Below are 6,461 nucleotides of genomic sequence, written 5' to 3'. Positions count from 1 at the left end.
GCAGTGGATGTTATCTACATGGATTTCAGTAAGGCCTTTGACAAGGTCCTTCATGGCAGACTGGTACAGAAGGTAAAGTCGCACAGGATCAGAGGTGAGCTGGCAGGATGGATACAGAATTGGCTTGGTCATAGAAAACAGAGGGTGGCAGTAGAAGGGTGCTTTTCTGAATGGAGAGCTGTGACTAGTGGAGTTCCGCAGGGATCAGTGCTGGGACCTTTGCTGTTTGTGGTGTACATAAATGATTTGGAGGAAAATGTAACTGGGCTAATTAGTAAGTTTGCAGACGACACCAAGGTTGGAGGAGTTGCAGATAGTGAAGAGGATTGTCAAAGGATACAACGGGATATAGATCAGTTGGAGACTTGGGCGGAGAAATGGCAGATGGAGTTTAATCCGGACAAATGCGAGGTAATGCATTTTGGAAGGTCTAATACTGGCAGGAATTACACAGTAAATGGCAGAACCCTTAAGTGCATCGACGGGCAGAGGGATCTGTATGCATTTCTATGACCTCGGTGAGAGCAAATGCATTATGCCTGCAATATAGGAGATTCAGGTAAGCTTCAACGGTGCAAATTATCCTCACTATTTAGTGAGTAGGTTATTTTTTTCATAATGTTTCTGCCCGGTTTCGAACCGGGGACCTTTCGCGTGTGAGGCGAACGTGATAACCACTACACGACAGAAACTGCCGTGGCAGAGGGATCTGGGTGTACAGGTCCACAGGTCACTGAAAGTGGCAACGCAGGTGGATAAGGTAGTCAGGAAGGCATATGGCATGCTTGCCTTCATTGGCAGGGGTTTTGAGTATAAAAGCTGGGAAGTCATGCTGCAGCTGTATAGAACCTTGGTTAGGCCACACTTGGAATATTGCGTGCAATTCTGGTCACCACATTACCAGAAGGATATGGGGGCATTGGAGAGGGTGCAGAGGAGGTTTACCAGGATGCTGCGTGGTCTGGAGGTTATTAACTATGAGGAGAGGTTGGAGAAACCCGGATTGTTCTCACTAGAGCGACGGAGATTGAGGGGCGACTTGATAAAAGTTTACAAAATTATGAGTGGCATGGACAGAGTAGATAGTCAGAAGCTTTTTCCCAGGGTGGAAAGTCAATTACTAGGGGACATAGATTTAAGGTGAGAGGAGAAAACTATAAAGGTGATGTGCGGGGCAAGTTTTTTAAGCAGAGGGTAGTAAGTGACTGGAATTCGCTGCCAGAGGAGGTGGTGGAAGCAGGTACGGTAGTGATGTTTAAGAGGCAGCTTAACAAATACATGAATAGGATGGGAATAGAGGGATACGGACCCTGGAAGTGCAAAATGTTTTAGTTGACGGGCAATATGATCGGCGCAGACTTGGCAGGCCGAAGGGCCTGTTCTTGTGCCGTACTTTTCTTTGTTCTTTGTTCTTTGAAACCCATGCTATCTGTTTTTACATTTCTAGCTAGCTTCCTCTCACACTCTAATTTCTTTCTCGTGGTTAACCTTTTAGTCATTCTCTGTTGTTCCTTATATTCTGACCAATCATCTGTCCTGCTACTTACCTTTGCGGAGTTGTATGCTTTTTCCTTAAGTTTGGTGCTTTCCTTAACTTCTTTAGTTAACCACGGATGGTGGGTCCCCCCCTTAGAATTTTTCTTCATAATAGGAATGTACTTATTCTGAACACTCTGAAATATCCCCTTAAATGTCTGCCACTGTTTCCCTATTTATCTATTCTCTCACCTAGTTTCTCAGTTTACTTCAGCTAGCTCAGTTTTCATCCCCACATAGTTGCCCTTATTTAAGTTTAAGATACTAGTCTTAGACCCACCCTTCTCCCTTTCAAACTGGATATAAAATTCAATCATGTTGTGGTCACTGCTACCTAGGGGTGCCTTCACTCTGGGGTCATTAATTAATCCTGTCACATTACACAATATCAAGTCTAATATAACCTGCTCTCTAGTTGGTTCCAGAACATGCTGCTCTAAGAAACTATCTCAAAAGCATTCTAAGAACTCCTCATCCAGGTTACTACTGCCAATCTGATTTTTCTAGGTTATATATAGATTAAAATCACCCATGATTATCACTGTTCATTTATCACAAGCATACAATATTTTCTCTTGAATACTTTGTGTTATACTATGGTTACTCTTAGGGGGCCTGTAGACATTCCCACCAATGACTTTTGCCCCTATTATTCCTCATCTCCACCCAGACCAATTCTACACCATGATCTGCTGAACCAAGGTCATCTCTAACTATTGCACCAACGCCCACTTTGATTAACAGTGCTACCCCTCCACCTTTACCTAGCTTTCAATTCTTCTTGAATGTCATGTGCCCCTCACTATTGGGGACCCAATCATTATTGTCCTGCAGCCACAACTCTGTAATGGCTATCAGATCCTATTTATTTACTTCATTGTGGGCCATCAATTAATTTACTTTGTTATGAATGCTATGTGCATTCAGATACAGAACTTTCAGTTTTGTCTTTTTGTTACTTTTGTAACATCTAACCTTGCCTGTTGATGTATTCTTAGGTTTTTTCTCTAGGTCCCTTCCTGCCATTCTCTGACCCTCATTTCTCATGTTACTATTTTGCTGTCTGTCTTGACACTACATCTTGAATTGCTACCTCTACCCAAACTTGATCCCTCTCCCCTCTTGTTTAGTTTAAAGCCCTCTCTACTTCTCTAGTTATGCGATTTGAGAGGACAGTCGTCCCAGCATGGTTCAGGTGTAAACCGTCCCAATGGTACAGCCCATACTTTCACCAGTACTGATGCCAGTGCCCCACAAACTGGAACCCACTTCTCCCACACCAGTCTTTGAACCACATATGCGTCTCTCTAACCTTATTTGCCCTATGCCAATTTGCACGCAGCTCAGGTAGTTCTACCTATGTCATTGGTACCTACATGCACCACGACAACTGGATCCTCCCCCTCCACTGCAAGCTCCTCTCCAGCTGTGAGCAGATGTCCTGAACCTTGGTACCCGGCAGGCAACACAGCCATCTGGACTCTCGCTGTTTGCTACAGAGAACAGTGTCAATCCCCCTCACTATACTATCCCCTACTACCATTACATTCCTTTTTGCTCCCCCTGCTTGAATGGCTTCCTGTACCACAGTGCCATGGCCAGTCAGCTCACCCACCATGCAGACCTTGCTTTCATCCACACAGGTTGTGAGCACCTCAAACCTGTCTGACAACTGCAAAGTCTGAGGCTGCTCCACCACTGTCTGCTCGGTCCCATTACCTGCCTCACTGATAGTCATATCTTCCTGTTCCTCACTGCTGACCAAAACAGATGACCCTCTTCTAAGAGGTGTGACTGCCTTCTGGAATAAAGTATCCAGGTATTTCTCCCCCTCCCTTATGTTGTGCAGTGTCTGCATCTCAGCTTCCAGGTCAGTAACCCTGATCCAGAATCCTTCAAGCTGCTTACACTTCCTGCAGACATGTTTGTCATGGATCGCCTTGGCATCCAAAAGCTCCCACATCACACAGCAGCAACATAACACCTGTCCCGCCATTTTAACTTATGTTATTTAGTTAATTTTCTTTAATTACTTTCTTCCTATGTATGCTACAATTTATTGTGTTTGTTGGACGCCAGTACTACTGACAGCTAAAGGTTATATGCTTCTTAACTACAAAGGTATGTGTTTTAGATGTTAGTTTAAATTACTTAATTTTATTGTTTTTTTATCTTTATTGTTTTATTTTAATTTTAAAGTTTTCAAATTTTGCTTTATTATTTTAAAGTTTTAGTTCTTTTTATTTATAGATCTACCTGAACTCACCTGTCCTAGGTTGGTTTCTCACACATTGTCCTTTAGACTGGCCTTCACTGCTGTGATGGCCTAAGACCTCACACCGTACATTTTTATAATATATGTTTTATTATATATATAATATATAATTTTATAATATATAAAGATATATATATTTTTATGATTATATGTACGTATATATAATTACTTTTCCTAAATTTTAAAACTGGATCTTGGCTGAACAAGATTCTTAAAATGGCTGAATCTAAATCTCTCTGTGACCTCAGAACAAAATAAACCACTTTTCAGTTTCAGGGAAACTCACACCTCATTATCTCTGAAAAGCCACTAACAATCAGCTGGGGACTGCACAGCCCACCTTCAAAGAGGACTATACAAAGGCCATTTGCATCTATTAGCCCAGCTGACCCACAGGAGACAGAGGTTCTGCTAAGACAAAAGGCACCTCGAGCATTCCTTTCAACTCATAATGGCTGGGACGTTTAGCAGACTTTGAGATCCAGCCGCATTCCAGACAATGGAATTCTTTGTTGAAGACCTGGTGGAGAAGTGGGGGCCATGTGACCTAGGCCTCCGGCTTGTGGAATGAGTAATATTACTTTGCAGAACTCTCAGTCTGCTGCTTTAACATCCGACTTGCAGGCCACATAGAAAGAGCTCTAGCCAGGCTGGACAACTGGCCCCATCTACCCTGCTTCTGTTGGAAGTTCTGTGCCATCACCTACATTCATCTCTGCATACCTATCTCATCTTGCGAAATCAACACCACTGGAAGAGTGAATTCTACAACATCAGTTTTCAGTCCGCTGACCTCTGTTAAGGAATACCTCAATGGGCTTTGAAACTCGACTCTGAAACTCACATGAACCAACATTTATTTTCTCTGTGGTCTCTGTTTTGTAAAACCTTCTGTGTCCCTCTCTTTGAGTGTGAGTGTGGAGGCGACATTGCAAACCCTCCTTCCCGTGTTTTGAGCGTGTGAAAATAAATTAACCCTTTGAGTTCATCCTATCTCGAGTTTGCTGTGGGGTTATTAAAAGAAACTTGGATTGCACAAAAACCAAGGGGTTGGGGAATACGTCAGCAAGAGAAACAAATCAAAATACCGTTCTGTTTACAGATGGCTGGGGAGGGGAGAAATTAGTGCTGTTTAAATTAACCCATCTCCTGTCTATGACAGAAATTGGGAGCTCAAATCCAGGATCACCCATTTGAATTTGACCAGAGTCCACGTTTAATACATGAGTCAAATCTGATATAAAAGGGTCAACTGGAAGCAAAAAAGAAAAATTCAGTGACGGGAAGAAATTTTAAAACACAGTAACTTACCATAGCAAATTCTTTCTCCCTAGCACTAAGAAAATGGCAACTTATGATGCCCAGATGTGGGTTAGACAAGGAGACCTGAACAATGAAACATTAGCATCCCTTAGCTCAGAGTAACTGAAAGCTGTAGCTGGGGAGGTACAGTTAAAATGACCCAGTAAAGTGAAGAGAAGCGAACTGATCCAGTTGTTGGTAGTACATTTGGATCTCACACGTCCGACAAAGCAGGAAGAAGAACCCAACCATGACTCTGAATTGCTTCCCCTAGCCAAATTCAAGCTGAACAAGCTCAGAATGCAGCTAGAATTTAAGGAGAGGGAAAGAGAGAGAGAGAGAAAGAGAGGTTTGGTAGAGGGAGAGGAGAAGGAAAGAGAGACTCAGGAGAAAGAAAGAGAGAGAAATGGAGAGAGAAAGAGAGGTTTGGTAGAGGGAGAGGAGAAGGAAAGAGAGGCTCAGGAAAAAGAAAGAGAGAGAAAGGGAGAGAGAAAGAGAGAGAGCAAGGGAACAGGAAAGGGAAAGAGAATTCTAGCTCCAAAAATTGGAAATTTGAGTTAGCAGCTTAAAGGACGAGAGAGAGACCAGACAGTTGGAAGCTGTGATCTCCCTACACCAGAACCACTCTCTGACACCCTCAAGTTTGCTAGATGCATTCTTTCATTCAAATTTGAAGAGAATGACATGGAGTCATTTTTTGCCACTTATGAGAACGTAGCAGGACAGCTAAAATGGTCATCGGAGATCTGGACATTTTTAATTCAAGGGCAGCTGTCAGGGAGAGTCTAAGAGGTCTACCCCGTGCTGACCCCTGATGTCTCCATGAATTATGAACAGACCAAGGCTGCCATCCCAAGTGCCTATGAGTTAGTTCCAGAAGCATATCACCAGCAAACCTGGAACTCTTGTAAGAAGCCCACACAAACCTACATCGAGTTCGAACGGCTGAACTAAATCACTTCGACTGATGGGTAAGATCCTTAAAGAGTCCCACATACCTATGAGGGATTACGTGTATTGTTATTGTTGGAGGAATTCAAAAATTGCTTACCCTCCAACCTGCAGGCATACTTGGAGGGGCAGAGAATCCTCACAGCCCGGGGTGCAGCAGTCACAGCAGACAGCTATGATTTCACCCATAGGCCTGGGAACTCAGGCAGACCCTTTCCAAACCCTTCCCATGAACATTGGAAAGATAAGCAGGGTGACCTAGATAGGAAAGGCCCCCCCACCCAGAAAATAAAACACAAGGGAGGGTGTGTGGAGTCCTCCTGCAGCCCAGAAGGCAAACACCTGGAAACTGGTTTGTTCCCATTGTAATAAAGTAGGCCATTCCAGGCCTGAGTGC

General features: G+C 43.4%; 1 non-coding gene across 1 annotated transcript; it reads right to left on the bottom strand.

The window, feature by feature from the left end:
* Nucleotides 1-619: 619 nt before the first annotated feature.
* On the bottom strand, nt 620-692 carry trnav-cac (transfer RNA valine (anticodon CAC)). The gene has a single exon. It is a non-coding gene; the product is annotated as a tRNA-Val (tRNA).
* Nucleotides 693-6,461: the final 5,769 nt, after the last annotated feature.

Source organism: Cetorhinus maximus, chromosome 1 (genome assembly GCF_964194155.1).
Source record: "Cetorhinus maximus chromosome 1, sCetMax3.hap1.1, whole genome shotgun sequence".
Lineage (NCBI taxonomy): Eukaryota > Metazoa > Chordata > Chondrichthyes > Lamniformes > Cetorhinidae > Cetorhinus > Cetorhinus maximus.
The sequence above is the reverse complement of the archived record's forward strand: the minus strand, read 5'-3'. Positions and strand labels throughout refer to the sequence as shown.